The sequence below is a fragment of the Rattus norvegicus genome, chromosome 5 (genome assembly GCF_036323735.1).
Source record: "Rattus norvegicus strain BN/NHsdMcwi chromosome 5, GRCr8, whole genome shotgun sequence".
NCBI classification, from domain to species: Eukaryota; Metazoa; Chordata; class Mammalia; order Rodentia; family Muridae; genus Rattus; species Rattus norvegicus.
The window spans coordinates 102,762,501-102,778,970 of NC_086023.1; the positions used below are offsets into that span (position 1 = coordinate 102,762,501).

The 16,470-nt window shown below is 42.5% G+C and overlaps 1 pseudogene; it reads right to left on the bottom strand.

Annotated features, from left to right (window-relative positions):
- Positions 1 to 15,004: 15,004 nt before the first annotated feature.
- Rps12-ps5 (ribosomal protein S12, pseudogene) lies at positions 15,005 to 15,407 on the bottom strand (annotated as a pseudogene).
- Between the last annotated feature and the right edge of the window lie 1,063 nt (positions 15,408 to 16,470).

The window sequence follows — 16,470 nt, forward strand, 5'->3', positions numbered from 1 at the left end:
CAAAGGAGGAAAGCTGGGAGATCACCTTGCTGTCTTGCCCAGTGACCTGTGGGAAGTTATAGCCAGAACTCGCTACTGATGTCATCTTTATTGAGACTGGTTATCCTAGAAAACATCACTGGCCAAGCCAGTAGAGGGTCCACACATGTTAGGCATGCTCCCAACCAGAGAAGTGACTATGTGTCATTCATCCAGCGGGGGAGAAGTCACACGTGTATATGACTAGCTCATAAGCCTCCACTCCCTTGCCTAAGGGGAGTGAGTACCGTCTCAACTAGGATTTCAGGAGAACAGCTCCGTCCGTACCTGGTTGGCTTTATCCATATTTAGCAATTCTCTTCTCATTTGCATCTTTTAGTCCTAGTATTAACCACACATCTGTCTGGGCTGCGGTTTCTACACCAGCCTAGAATAGGGTCATGCACAAACCATTTTTGCAAGACAGGCAATTGAAACATCTCTGTTCTAACATCAGTTTCAGCTCAGCACTTTAATGATAAGCCCCAAGTGTCTTTAAAGTGAGGGTTCTCAAGTTTAAGCCTGCACCTGAAGAGCTTGTTAAGACAGGCCACAGGCCACAGCCCAAGTTCCACAGTTTCTGATTAGCTCCATGTGGCATGGGGGCCAGTTTCTGCTGCCATTGTTAACTCCAGAATCACCCTGTGAAAGTCACCACTCTTGAGCATAGCAAGAAGTTGTCTATGCCCTTGGAGGATAGGTGACCTACCTGGCTTCCAGATGGAGCCCACCGACTGTCCAGAGGGAAAGTAGGGAGAATGATCTTATGTAGTGCTATGAGCTGAATACTGATGCCCTCCCACCCAGACTTTGTATGGGGAAATCTAATGTTCATCCTGGGGAATACTAAGAGGTGGGTCCTTTAAGGAAAGTTTGGTGATGAGGGCTCCCCTCATGGTGGGATTACCTTCCTTTCCTATGGAGGTTCTGAAGCTGGAGCATGGATTGACAGACGTGAGTGACAGACGCCGTATCTGCTAACACCTTGATTGTGGACTTCCCAGCATCGAAATATTCTTTGTGTGTGTGTTGGGGGTGAGGGGAGAGGCAGGAGGTGAGATTGTGTCTCACCATAGCCCTTAGTCAAGCCTGGTCTCATGGCATTCCTGCTGATGCCCAAACGCTGGAATTATAGACACCAGCTGCCACCCAGTCTTTAAAATATTAATTTCTATTATTTATATGTTATCCAGTGCACAATATCCTCCTTGGTGTTCTTCCAAATTAGGAGAAACAGTCATTTCTGATGTGATTCAGTAAAAACCATTTCATCGTCATAAACTTTTGTTGACGTTTGAGACAGGGTCTCTTTGTATAGCCCCGGCTGTCCTGGAATTCTACAGGTAGAACAGGCTGGACTTCACATTCACAAGTAACCACCTGCCTTTGCCTCAGAAATTAGAGAGGTGCACCCCCATACCTGGTGTCATTTTCACAAGCTTCAATTTTGTTGACCAATGTGGGGTAGGGGAATCTAGGTTCTCAGTGTAACTAATGAGTCCAGTACCTACCTGGACAGCCGACCACCTGTAAACAGTCTGCATCTGCCCCAGGACACCCAGGTTTCTGTTTCTTAACTACTGTGATTTGAAGACAGTTTGAATATTTCTCCCCTCCCGACCCCAGGCTTCACAACTGAAACTTAATCCCCACTGTGAGATGCTCTGAGGCCTGGGATTTAATCTGATTGTTGTATTTAGAGATGGGGCTTCGGGGGAACCGATTAGAGTTAGCTTAGGTCATTAGAACAAAACCCATATAAATGGATCCTGATGGCTTTAGGAGAGAGTACACCTGGGTAAGTGCTGCCTGCCTCTTGTAATGCTCTACACAGCTCCGAGATGAGATGCTGCCAAGAAGAAAGCGATCACCTGATGTGACCTAGACCAGGCACTAGACCTTCGACTTCCAGAACTAAGAGCTAAAATAAACATATTTTCTTTACAAAAATACCCTGCCTCTGGTGTTTCATTATAGTGATAAAAAGGGGGTTAATAAACTGACCTTGATCTGCTTCAATTCTTTCAGGTATACGTGTGTGAATCAAACGTGAAGTGAGGTATTAAAGTGGAGAACCTCAGTTCAAACCCCTGCACCTGTTTAAAGATGAGTGTACTGATGTGCACATTCTGAACATGGTGGAGACAGGAGGATCGCCAGGACACGCTAGCTACCAATCTGACTCCAGGTTCAGTGACAGACCCTGTCTTACCAGAATACATCAGAGAGGGACAGAGCAGGACATCTGACATCTCTGGCCTTTGCACACCCATGGGTGCATACACCCACACATATGAACTTACAACCACACAGAAAGAAAAATAATGAGTAAATGAAACAAAAAAAGAATAAACTATATAACTTCCATGTTTAAAAAAACTACAGTTCTGGGAATCTGAAGATTGACTCTGAGGCAGAGCTCCCTCGTGCATTGCTACTATGGAGTGTGATATACTGTGCTGGGCGTGACGAAATGGACACGTTCATTGTTTCCAAACACACTCGACCATTTTCCTCTTTTATTAAAGATAATCAAAGCAAGATAATCATTTGCAAATATGAAAAACCTGGACTGAGAACTTATATAAATTCATCTAGAGGAGTAATTGGTGGAGATCATCTCCAATTTGGTCTGCTAGAACCTTCCATAAGAAGGTTCAGAGTTGGCTTTCAAAAGTAGAGAGCCAACCAAGGGCTCTCCATCACACTTCATCTGCAACACCTGGCTGAATTCCTCTCTTCTTGGGGCCTTAAAATATTCTGAAGCACTTATGCCTGTCAGGAGGTGGCATTCTCTCCTGTGAGCCATCATTTCCAATTGGCTCTTGTTAGAAAGAAAACAGGTGCTAATTTCATTTGTGTAAATAACTATATTTCCATAAACAAATTGTTACCAAAAATTTGTGGGAGGAGAGCAAATATTTGAATTCTGTTTACCAAAGCCTAATGCTTACAAAATTTCTATAAACTATGGACAGTTTTCAGAACAGTAAAGTCTCCTTAAGCCTGTGAAATAAAATGAACAAAAATCAATGTTCCAAATGAAAAGCAAGTTGATAAAGACCCTAACACTTCATTAGTTTAGCCCCATATGGATGAGAAAAGCCCTCATAGACTCATAGGCTTGAATGCTTAGCCTTCAGGATGTGGAACTACTTGAGAAGGACTAGGAGGTGTGGCCTTGTTGGAGGAAGTGTGTCACTGAGAGCAGGCCTTGAGGTTTCACCAAGCCCAGTGTCTCCTCCCACCCTCTTCCTGCTGCCTAAAAGTAGGAATGTAAAGCTCTCAGCTGCTACTGCTATAGTGTCATGCCTATAGCATTAACATTAACTCTCTAAAGTTATAGGCAAGCCTCCAGTCATGGAGTTGCCTTGGTCATGGTGTCTCTTCACAACAATAGAATAGTGACTAAGACAATGAGCCCAAATGTTTTTACAGGGGAAAAAAGTCAGTCTCTGTGGCTGGCCAAGCCTTAGAACAACATGAGCCAGGCAGTCAGCTGTTAGTCTACTCTGATGAGCAAGTGACAAGAACACCAGGCTGTTTCTGTGACACACATTTTAGCACACTAACCAGGATTTATGACTAGCAATATGCACTAAGATGTTCTAGACTGCTATGAATCTCAAACAAGCCTAGTTGGTTTAACATATCCCTTTTAGATTCATGGGGTCCAGTGAAAAATCCCAATAAAAAAAAAAAAGCTTAGTTCAAAATTTGATTTGAAAAAACGTGTCAAATAAACCAAAAAGTTAAAACACTCAATGAAAAGGTTACTGTGGGAGCCTATGAAGTGCATCATATGCACTATGAGGCCAAATTTATCAATCTGAGTTCAATCCCTGGGACCCACATGGTGGAAGACGAGAACCACTTCTCATAAGTTGTACACACTCAAACACAAATTAAAATGAGATAAAAACAATTTCGAAAGCTTCTGTGGAATAGCATTTATTTAACCAGAATAATGATTAAAAGACATTAAAAGCAAATGTAGGGCATCACAAAATTTGTAGAAAAAAAGATTTATAAATTACTTTATCATTAAATGTTGTTAACTAATCAAAGACTTAAGAACAACAAAATACAAGAAATTATTTGTGAAAGTGTGTATGTGTGCTATATCTGTATGTCAATGTGCTCACAGGGAAGTAAGAGGAAGAGATCAGTCATGCCATACCCACTAAGGCAGGCATGCACTGGTGTGTGTGTGTGTGTGTGTGTGTGTGTGTGTGTGTGTGCGTTGTGTGTATGTGTGTGTGTTGAGTGTGGTGTGTGTGTGTGCGTTGTGTGTATGTGTGTGTGTTGAGTGTGGTGTGTGTGTGCGTTGTGTGTATGTGTGTGTGTTGAGTGTGGTGTGTGTGTGTGCGTTGTGTGTATGTGTGTGTGTTGAGTGTGTGGTGTGTGTGTGTGTGTGTGTGTGTGTGTGTGTGTATGTGTGTCTGGCCAGGAAGTCCTGGGATCTCCTGCTTACCCTTAGCACTGGAGTTACAGTTGTTTGTAGCCACACCTAGTTTACTCACATAAATGCTGGGGATTCCCACTCAGACGCATATGTTTGCACAGCAAGCACTCTTACACACTAAACCTTGTCCAGGCCCCAGGAAATTATTTAGATGAAACAGAGAATCTCTCATCCTTGCTATTATTCTCACTTTTTCTTTTCTTTGTTAATAGTTTACTCAAACAATGAACTCAAGTCTTTTACTATCTCTTATCAGTGCTATTTTAGAAAGCTAATTTTTAAAAAAATATTTATTTATTATATATAAGCACTGTAGCTGTCTTCAGACACACCAGAAAAGAGCATCAGATCTCATTATAGATGGTTGTGAGCCACCATGTGGTTGCTGGGATTTGAACTCAGGACCCCTAGAAGAGCTGTCAGGGCTCTAAACCGCTGAGCCACCTCTCCAGGCAGAAAGCTAATTTTTAATAGGAAAGACTAAGTAAGGCAAGGTTCAGGCTCCTAAGGAGACTGACACAAACAATGCAGTGAGTTTCAGGCCTATAATCCTATAACTCAGAAAGCTGAGGCAGGAGAATCACAAGTTCAAGGCCTGCCTGAGCTATACAATGATCATACGGTCAACCTGGGAAACAGTGAGCTCCTGTCTCAAAACAAAAAGTGAAGCTGGGCAGTGGTGGTGCGTGCTTTTAATTCCGTCACTTCTTAGGCAGAAGCAGTAGGATCTCTCTAAGTTTGAGGCCAGCCTAGTCCTCAGAGAGCGTTCCAGGACGGCATACTGAAACGATTTTCCAACTTCCATTACATTCGGTTACAAGTATAAGATTGTTAGTCAAATAACCCCATTTTTTAAAAATAGAAATTTAGGAAACAATTCTGAACTGTCATTTATGGATGACAGTTGAGGATGTGGTTGATGACAGGGTTTTGAGCTGATCTACAAAAGATCTAATCAGTGAATAGCCCACATGCAAAATTCTGTGGGTGTTGTGACCCGAGAGATCTGGTACATTTTAAGGTAAAATCAGAAAACATTCTGTCTGAAAGTTCACTCATCAAGTTTTCATTTAATTACTTCTTGATTGGTGCGTGTGTGTGTGTGTGTGTGTGTGTGTGTGTGTGTGTGTGTGTGTGTACAATGTGAGTGTCCTGTGTGCCATGTGTGTAGAGACAACTTTGTAGTCAGTTCTTCCCTTCAACCTTTATATTGGTTCTGGGGATTGAGCTCAGGTCACCAGACTTGAGCAGCAAACATCTTTACCCACTGAGCCATCTCTCTGGCCCATCTAAGCTTAGTCTTAACCATTATGCTTGAAGAACTTTACAAGATAGTAAACAAACGAATGGCTTGATTTATGTCATTATTACACTGGCATCTCCAGGCCATTCTAGGTCATTCGCCCTGAGTCGTTGGGCTATTATTTTACTGTAGATTTGCTTTGTTTTGTGATATGTTCTCACGGGCTTCACTATGTAAACCTTGGTCACTCCAAAGTCACAAATGTCTGCCCGAATCTGCCTCCCAGTGCTGGCATTACAGGTGTGAGCAACCACACTGGGCTGGTTTGCAAAGTCTTTCTTTCCCCATCTTAACTGGAGTGCCAAGAAGAACAAAACTTTGCAGCAAGCTCAGAAGCCAGGAATGGGTTTTCACAATTAATACAGGTCCGTACAGCCAGAGAACACCTGAGCAAGGCCTTTCAAAAATTTATTTTCTGGTTTTAATTTTTTATTTATCACTTTATTCTATTCCACTTTATTTTATCTGGCCTGCATGTGACAGACGAAGCTTGTTTTGTTTTGTTTTTTGTGTTTTTGCAAATTAAAACGACCAATTTATATGTCAAAACTTTTCCTAATACTATAAGAAGCACCTTTAAGATAATTTTTGAAGCCAGGTATGGTGGTACATGCCTATAATTCCAGGAAAGAAAAGGAGGAGTCAGCCTGAGCTGTCTAGTAAATTCAAAGCAACCTTGGGCTGTAAAGGAAGTGCATCACTCAAAATAAAAACAACGATTAAATAGATGCTTTGACTAAATTTTCAAATAACATTTGTGTGTTCAAAAACACACAAATATTTCAACCAAACAAACAAAACATCACAGTGAAAAGGAAAATAAACATAGAAGCTCTTCTTGATACCATAGCTCAAAAAAAGATCCCAAGAGGAGGAAATCAAGATCATTAGACCTGACTGAGGTGGGAAGTTAAGGTTTGCGTGAATGCTTAGTCACAGTTGGTGAGCTGTTCAGGGAGGATTAGGAGGCGTGGCCTTGTTGGGGGAGGAGTGACTGAAGTTGGGGCTGGGGAGGTTGAGGTTCCAAAGGCCTCACACCACTCCTGGCGCTTTCTCTGCCTCTTGCTTGCAGTTTTGAGACCTGAGCTCTCAGCTGTTCTCTCAGCCTTGCCATCATGCACTTAACCCTCCAAAACTGTAAACCCATTAAATGCTTCCTCTTCTATAGTGCCAAGGAGGGATATAATTCATCCTCAACTTTCATAAATTTGTAGCTGAGATAGAGTCCTCAAAAGCAAGGCAATTAATGAGAAAAAAGAATCGAGATTACTCACATGCCTGGAAGATAAGTCACTCACGGCAGTGGCCTGGGAGGCTACCTTACATGGTGTGTATTCTAACAAATAGTTCATGCTGGAGAAGTGACAGAACCCAGGAAGAGTTCAGAGGGGGACGCGGTCGGAGGGTACCCTTCAGAGCTGTTGGCAGACCTTCTGCGGCCATTCTGTTGGAACCGATTAGCAAACACTGAAGAGCAGGATTTCTATCCAAGCACCAGGCAGGAAAAAGAGGAAGAGGGAAAGGCTCCTGCGTGGGGACAATCTCTCCTACAGTGTGGAAGCATCACCTGTCAATAAAATGCTGGTGGCCTGTCACCTTAGGCAGGAAACAGCAAAGTGGGGTTTTGGGTAAAGAGAGAGGATTTCTAGGAATTGAGTCAAGTGCAAAAGAGATTCACCCTGAACCCTGTGGGCGCATGAAATTGAGAAGGTGACCAGCCGTGTGGCACCCTTAGAATGAAGCAATGGGATGATTAAGTTATGCGTTAGTCAGGGAACAAACCACGGCTGTGACCCAGGCATTTACTCGTGTATAAGAAGTCTCAGAATCAGTATTTTGGGGAACAAAGTGTATGGGTGGAAAAACACAACGTTACAGATGACTTTAACTATGGTCTTGGACCTCGTGAAGCCTTATCTTGTTTTTAGGCAGAGAGTGTAGGGAGAAGAGTTCTGCTTTTTTATTATCTTCAGCTTAATACTCCTTTATACATAGAAGATATTTATCTTTATTGACTCCAAAAGCAAAAGCCGCTCAATAAGTACTAGCAAACTAAAGCGATAAGTTGAATTGACTCCACGTACAAGGATGGTTCACTATACAAAAAACAAATCTACATGCTATGAACACACTAGTAAGAACTGAGTGAAACACGCACATTATCCCACTTAGTTGACAGAAAATATTTGACAAAATCTAATCTCTTTTTATGATATAAAAATAAAAACCCAACGAACTAGCAATAGAAGAAAACATTTTCGGGGTTGGGGATTTAGCTCAGCGGTAGAGCGCTTGCCTAGCGAGCGCAAGGCCCTGGGTTCGGTCCCCAGCTCCGAAAAAAAGAAAAGAAAAAAAAAATGAAAAAAAAAAAAAAAAAGAAAACATTTTCAACATGATCAAAGCCATACATGAAAACTCCATAATTAGAAGTGTTACCGGAATTTTTAGCAATACAAGTCTGGGCATCTCAACAAACTGGTCTGGACAACCTATCCTAAACATGGCATTGGAAAAGACATAAGTAATAATGAAAAACATAAAAAGGAAATTTATTCAGTGTGGCCACATTAGAAAAGGAGCAAATAAAGAGGGGGCCTGAGTTGGAGAGATGGCTCAGTGGTTAAGAGCACTGACTGCTCTTCCAGAGGTCCTGAGTTCAAATCCCAGCAACCACATGGTGGCTCACAACCATCTGTAATGGGATCTGATGCCCTCTGGTGTGTCTGAAGACACACAGTATACTCATATAGAATAAATAAATAAATCTTTTTATAAATAATTATACCTTATTAAGTTATACTATATACTAATTATATAATATAATGTATAGTTATATAATAATTTGTTATAAATAATTGTGTTTTAATAATTTATTATAAATAATTATAAATTATAAATAATTTACGATAAACCTGCGATGCCGCCCAGGTTGATCTGCAGGACACAGGCCTGAAGGCAAGCAGCGTGAACGACTATGATCCTGATCACCATGTGTGGCATCTCTTTCAGGGAAGAAAGCTCATTCTCAGGCTGGTACCTGGCTTCAGCTTTTTTCATTCCCCAGATGAGATTCCTGGAGAAATCTTAAGTCTTTGGGATCCAGCGTTTCAATACTCTGATATCCTCATTATCTCTCTTTAAAGTGCCTTCTCAGCTGTCAGGGCAGGCACATTACCAACCTTCCGGGCAGGTTGAAACTCTTTCTCCTAACATCAAGAAGAAGAATGTTCTCTTTCAACATCTCCTCTCAATGTTGTGCTGGAAATTCTAGCCAGGGCGACAAAAGAAAACATAATGACACACAAATCAGGAGAGAAGAAAGCCATCTTCCACAGTCACAGACGACACCATCCGACACAGGGAAGACCAAAGAAGCCACAGAAAAACTATGAGGGCTAGTGATCAAATTCAGTGAAACTGTAAGACGAAGAGGTTCTTTAGAATCGTGTGTGTGTGTGTGTGTGTGTGTAAGAGAATTCTCACCCTCGCTAGAACCTACAGTTGAAAGTGGGAAAAGATCTGAATTGATAATTCTCCAAACATGCTATACAGATGTCTAGCAAGCATATGAGAAATACTCTACATCATTAGTCATTAGGAAAATGAAAGCTATAATAAAAGTAGCATTTCACGCCCACACGAATGACTTAAGTTTGACAAAAAGGGAAGAAAGCATTGGCAAGAGCAGAGAGAAATTGCTGCTAGAAATGCAAAATGGTGTAGGCACCGTAGGAAACAGATGGGCAGTCCTTGAATAATCCACACACAGGCTTTCCATGAGACAGTAAGTCTCTCGTGGGTGACCCAAGGGACAGAAGGCAGGTGTTCAAGCAAATAGGAGTGCTCCTAGCAAGCCTGTGCACAATTGCAGAATGATAGAACAGATCCAAGGTACCTCAGTGGCTGACTGGATTTAAAAAATGTGGTATATTTGGGCTAGAGATGACTCAGCAGGGAAGAGCATTGACAGCTCTTCCAGAGGTCTTAGCAGTAAAACCCTCGCTCAAGCAATACCCATAGGTGGTGTTTCCAGTGGCCAAGGCATCATGCTGGTTTTCCTTCCTTCCTTCCTTCTTTCCTTCCTTCCTTTCTTTCCTCCTTCCTTCCTTCGTTATTTATCTATTTATATAAGACAGGGTTTCTCAGTGTGTAGCCCTGGCATTCCTGGAACTCACCATGTAGACTGGGCTGGCCTTGAACTCAGAGATCCACCTGCCTCGGTGCACAGCCCCACCCCACCCCCACCTCAGTGCTGGCATCAAAGCCAATACTCCACCATTACCCAGTTCCAGCTAATTAAAAATTAGGTTTTGGTTTGATTTGGCTTTCTGAGCCCCAGCTGATATGTTAGTCTCCCTTGTCCTGGGGATTGCAGGCATTCTCAGCCAGGCCTCAGAACAGAGTGACAAGGATGATTAAAATTAGCTCAGAGAGGACTGGCAGAGAATGTCTATGACAGACACTGATAGGCCTCAAATCAGAGAAAATGTTCAGTCCTCATGAAGTCCACATGCCAGTGCCGCAGAGAAAAATGCCAGATAAGGCCACATTCCTGTAATAAAGCGTTTAGGAGGCCAAGACAGGATCAGGAGTTCAAGACCAGTATGGGCTGCATATCCCTATTTTCTGACTCTGTCAGAAAAGAAAACAACCAGTCATTAATGATATGATACACACAGATAGGCACCAAGAATGGAAAAGAGGCTAAAGGTATTGGACACTACATTGACAATCGCTTTGAGGCACTCCTAGGAGAGCAGTCCTCCTGCAGCTAACAATTACAAACTTAGAAATGAAAGAAAGGGGATGAGAGGGGAAAGGAAGCACCTTGAATTACTGTAAATGACCCCCCAAAGGCAGTCTTACAGTGAAGGGTTTTTAGCTCGAAAGCAGCTCCAACACAGGAGTTTCATTAGTTCAAAGAACTGAGTCTAGAGTGGCCATAGCAGGTGGAGAGGAGAAATCCAGGAACAGGGTAAAGGTAAGGGGGTGGGGGAGTGGAACATGGGGCGGAGCCTGGTCGGACCTCTGGCTGTTCCCAGTTATACAGGGTCAACTCCCAGCTGCTTAGCCAAGGTTAAAAGAACCAAGCTTTATAGCAGGGCAAAGAGCATTTACTGCATGTGTTTGGCTAAGTCAACCAGCTAACTTCTGTTTTTGATTTAAATGCGTTGCTCTTCTGAGAATGTGGAGGTCCAAATCAAAGCCCTTAAAAAACTCGCCTTAAAGGCTATCTTCCTACCCACTACACGTGGGCTCCTCAGATGTGACTCTCTCTTCCCTCTTTGTCGGATGAGAAAGGGAAGCGGGGGGGGGGGGGGGGGGCGGGGGGCAGTTTGGCATCAAGACTCAAAAGCAGCATTGTGCGTGCCTTTGGCACAGTACTCCCTTTTTGAGATCTCACCTCTCAAAGATAAGCAAAAACCACACACAAACATACAAGTAAGAAATACAGGGCGGGGCTCGCCATGTCCTCACATGCCTAGGATCTCAGCTCAGGAGTCAAAGGCAGGGAGACAGATCTTTGCAAGTTCCAAGTCAGTAAAGGTTCCATGGTAAGGCCCCGACCCCTCCTACTCGGCACTCCATCCCCCAAAACCTTCCCCTCAGAAACATGTTGCAGGGAATTTTTTTTCCCCCGCTCTATCTGTTCATCCAAGTTTTCTGTGGCACAGACCCTGTAAAAATAGAAGACAAAGTGCAGGTAGAGAAGAGAGAACCAGGCAGGGACCGAAGGATAGCTCAGAGGTTACAAGCACTGACTCCTCTTCCAGAGGTCCGGATGGCGGCTCGCAGCCTTCTGTAACGGGATCCGATGCTCTCTTCTGGTGTGTCTGAAGAGCGCGACGGTAAATTTACATACATAAAGTAGTACGTAAATCTTTAAAAAAAAGAGAGAGAAACAGGAAGTTTGCGGCGGTGTGCACTATAGAGACAGGATGACACTTAATGATGAGGACCTGAATTTATATGTCATCATGTTAAGGAAAGAATGATAGTTCAGTGAAATTGCAGGAATGATGATCAAATCCAGGGCCTTACACAGGCTAAGCTGACCCTTTACCACGAAGCTGCATCACCAGCTCCAGAATAAGATTCCTATTTTTTTTTTTTTTTATTTTGAAACAGTGTCTCACTGTGTAGGCCAGGCTGGCCTCTTCACAGAGACATACCCGCATCTGCCTCCCAAGTGCACCAGGTACCAGGGCACCTGGTCTGTAGGAGATAATCAATAACGTGTCAAGACAAATAAAGACGGCACTGCTAGGAAAGGTAAATATAGAGAAGCCACTGGAAAGTAATGGCTGGCTAAGAGACTCTGCCAGGCCAAGGGTCTCTTCTGTCTCCAGCATTTAATCTTCATCCTTCCTTGGTGAAGGCAGAGTGGAGTCTTCATACATTTATGTCTTAACTTTAGGCAAGTGTACAAGAGCCAAAATTAAGTCTTATTTCTGCTTCTTTTTGATTATCTTCAGCTCCAAATACTGCTTTCTTTCAAAATGGAGTGCTTGGAGTAGGCATGCCCGGACACTCCTCAAACGGTTTTACTTATAGTACTGTTTTTTTGTTTTGTTTTTTAACGTTTCAGAATTATCAGATAAGCAGAGATTAAACTTTCGAGAAAATGTTCTGTTGAGGGGCTAGAGAGAGGGTTCGGTGGTTAAGAGTGCTTTCTGTTCTTGCTCAAGACCTGAGTTCAGTTCCTGCCTCCCATGTTGGATGGGCCCCAAATGTCTAACTCCGACAGGAGGGGAGTCTAGCACCCTCTTCCGGCTTCTACAGTATGGTCACATCAGATATACACAAGCACACTTAAGTTCAAACACAGTTGGTTGTTTAAAATGCTCGGTTGAGAGACTTATTGCTGTTACTGAGGTCTGCATTTATGGCCCTGTTGAGGGCAGTAATTTACCCAAATCACAAACTCTCTGAACACCACCTCTGGGAATTCAGCCTACAAATGTCCTTACATGGCCATAGATCACGGTGGGCTTTCAGTAGAATCGCAGTATCTGGGGTAAACATTAGAACGATATAGCTGTTTTCCTTGTCTCTAGGGTAAACATCACAATGAACAGTTGTTTTCCAGAAGTACTCAGACCTGGAAGACATCTTTGTGGGAAGCAGAGATCGTTTTCTGTGATTTACGGAGTTTTCCGGAAGAAGCCTTACAGCCTTCGCCTGACTTTGGTCACATGTCCTGGCACACCCGGGACGTCTTGCATTGCTGAGTACCACAAGTGGTACACAGTACGGACTAAAGGTGCGGGGTGTGATGTTTTCCTTTACGAAACATATAGATTAGATCAGACGCTTTGGTATGAGGAACTTGTTTTACTCAACTACAACTGCGTAACCATCAATAAACACGCCTTTGTGCAGCTTTTCCGTCTTCCGTCCACCGAGGCCGCATCTCCCTGCTGCCAGCCAGGCCTGAGCCCATCCTGCAGTGTTTCTCTTACCCAGTCGCCCCTCACAGTTCAGAACACTGACAGTAAATGACAATGGACGTGGACACTTGGGTCTCTCCTGTGCTTCTTTGAGCCAGCACTACTGTCTTGCTGGCTCCTTATTCATTTTATTTTATCTGTTCTTTATTTTTTACATGTATATGCTTGCATGAGTTTATACATGCTGCATGCACGCCTGATGCCTGTATTGTGACCAGAAGCACCTCCCATGATTGGTATCAGTTAGGGCAATCAGGACAGTTCTTCAGGTGAGGATCTCTAAGCAGGTGATTCTGATTAGTGGTGACTTTAAAGCCAGCTATAGTATTTGCTAACATATTATCTTAGACACTGGCTTGACAGAGCGCAATCTTGCAAGTTTCAAAAGTGTAAATTCTAAGTATATTACTATTACTTCTCAATCTCTTGGTTGAGATCAAGGGATTAGATTGGCACACGTGTGTGTATGCGGTGACGATAGGGGTACTGGGTGCTGAATCCAGGTCCCAAATGCTGAACTAGGGAGCTTTACCCCTAGCAGAATTTCCTATGTTTCTGACTCAAGGTCAGGGGTGTGGTCTTCAGGTTTGAATGGAGTTGCTCCTTAAGGTCATATGCAGGCCCGAGTTCCTTCTACTTTGTTGTTTCTGTGTCTTCTAGGGGCTTGTTATCCACACAATCAAAACTAGATATCACTGTTCTATATTTCACTGTATCTATATTTCAGCCTCTAGAACAGGGCAGGGATGTGGAGAAAAAAACCTATTCCTTTAAGCTCATGACCTAGAGGCTGTTCACATTGGATTTCAAATCTTATCAGACATCATTTAGTCGCATGCAAAGGAAAGTGAAAAATCTTGTTTCTAAGTAGATAACTGTCTTCGCAGCAAACGCCAAGGACCACATAGCTGAAAGGAAGTTGCAGTGGACACAGGAAGTGGTTTGCAGTCTCAGTTACAGAGTTATATCCCATGCTTGCATGCATGCTCTGCATAATGGCATGCTCCTCAGTCATATATATATATATATATATATATATATATATATATATATATGTATATATGTATATATATGATATAGATAAAGATATAGATATAGATAGATATAGATATGCATATACATATATACAATAGTGGTCTCATATACACATAAAAGAGATGAAATTTCCTTTTTAAAAAAATATATCTTCTTTGTCAGTTTCATACTTGTATATAATACATGTCTATATAGTTTTGATGGTCTGTGAGGCCTTTTTGGCCAACAGTTCGTAAGGAGGTGATCCACATGGCACTGGATTTTCATTTAGTAACCCATAGATTCTGGGATTGGCATTATTCGCCCATGCACAATACCTCCAAGACGAAAAACAGTTATCGCCTAGAGATACTGTAATCATCATTACATAATAGCCTAAAGCACATTGCCTGATGTGTGTTTTCAGTCACACTGATGTAAACAAACCCACCACACTGCCAAGAGAAGCATAACTCATACAATTATATACAGTGCATAATACTTGATATTTAAATAAATAATTTACTGACATGAATGTACAATTATACACTTTTTTATCATTACCTTAGAGTAAATTCGATCTATTTGTTTTTTTATTTATTTTTTTATTTTTTTATTTTTTTATTTTTTATTTTTTGGTTCTTTTTTTCAGAGCTGGGGACCGAACCCAGGGCCTTGCGCTTCCTAGACAAGCGCTCTACCACTGAGCTAAATCCCCAACCCCCTTTTTTTTTTTTTTTAAATGAGCCCAAATCATTTCTTACATTTGAAATACTCCTTAATGACATCCTTGGCCTGAGATTCTTTGTCATAGTCCTTAACCACGACACAATTGAACCAACCGCTTTCCGTGGTTTCCCCACCTCGATCGATCGGTTTTACAGAGGCCTACCCATTCCCCTAGTTTCTTGTTGTTGTCAACCTTCATCAGGTTGGTTTGGTGCTCGGCACAAAGTGCCTCCACCTGCTTGCCATACACGGGCTCATCACAGTCGGATGCAAGCACACAGAGAGGGCCTTGGCGCTTGTCTAAGACTTTGGCAGCTTCGTGTACGCCACGTACTAGGTCATCGTGCGTGAAGGCGGTCTTCAACACCTCTTGTAGAGCAGTGTTGACATCCATTACACCAGCAGCGGCTACTCCTCCCTCAGCCATGGAGGTGGAATAAGGGAGACACTAAATTTTCAACGCGCCTGAGCTTCCGCCTGAGCAACTTGGCGGCCGCGGGGGGGGGGGGAAGGGGGGACTCTTTTTTTTTTTTAATCTTACTGTTAATAATAGTCTGTTATGCCAGAATAGCTTCATAAATGTGTTTACTGTGTCCCTTCACTGCATTAAAGCCACATTGAAGCCAAGCATCATGGTTTATAGCTATAATCACAGCAACCAAGAGGCCGAGGCAGGATTGCAAGTTTGAGACCAGCCCCGGTTACAAAGCAAGACTTTGTCTCAAAAATCTAACCAAAAGCCTCTTTGAGTGATTGGCCTAAGCCATTCTGGTTTGCCTGAGTGCACTCTGTGATGTTTTTGCAATGATGAAATCACCTAACACAGTATTTCTCCAGATATTGCCTCATTAACTATTGGCTTAATTTCTTTTCTGTTACTACAATATACCGTCTTGACAAAAGCAACTTAAGACAGAAAGGGTTTATTTTAGCTCACAGTTTATTTTAGCTTCCATCCTAGAGGGGAAGTCAAGGCATTGGGAGCTTGAAACAGCTGCTGGCATTACATACACAGTCAGAAAGCAAGGGCAAAGAATGCATGCATCTTGCTCAGTTCACTTCCTCTACTTTTATGCAGTCCTGAATCTCCTTCCTAGGGAATGATGCCTCCCACAGCGGGTAGAACTTCCCATCTCAAGTAAGACAATGATAGTTTCCTACTGACATTCCTAGAGGCTCATCTTCTGAATGATCCTAACTTCTGTTGACAGTTAGCACTAACCATCATAACTATAATTACTAAAGGGTTGAGCATTTCATTGACCTTTTACCTGATGTACATGATGTGCGTTTGTAGAAAAAGTAGTGGGGTCACATCTACAGACGTCTGATTAGTCAAACACAATCAGCGTTTCTCATGTAGCCAACATACAGCTGCCCTCATCTAAGTTTCCTTTGTTAAAGAGAAATAATTTGTTTATCTCTTGTTTAATCATTTTGATTCATGGTTTTCTATTGCTGGCAGATAAGTGCTACAAATATAGCCTGCT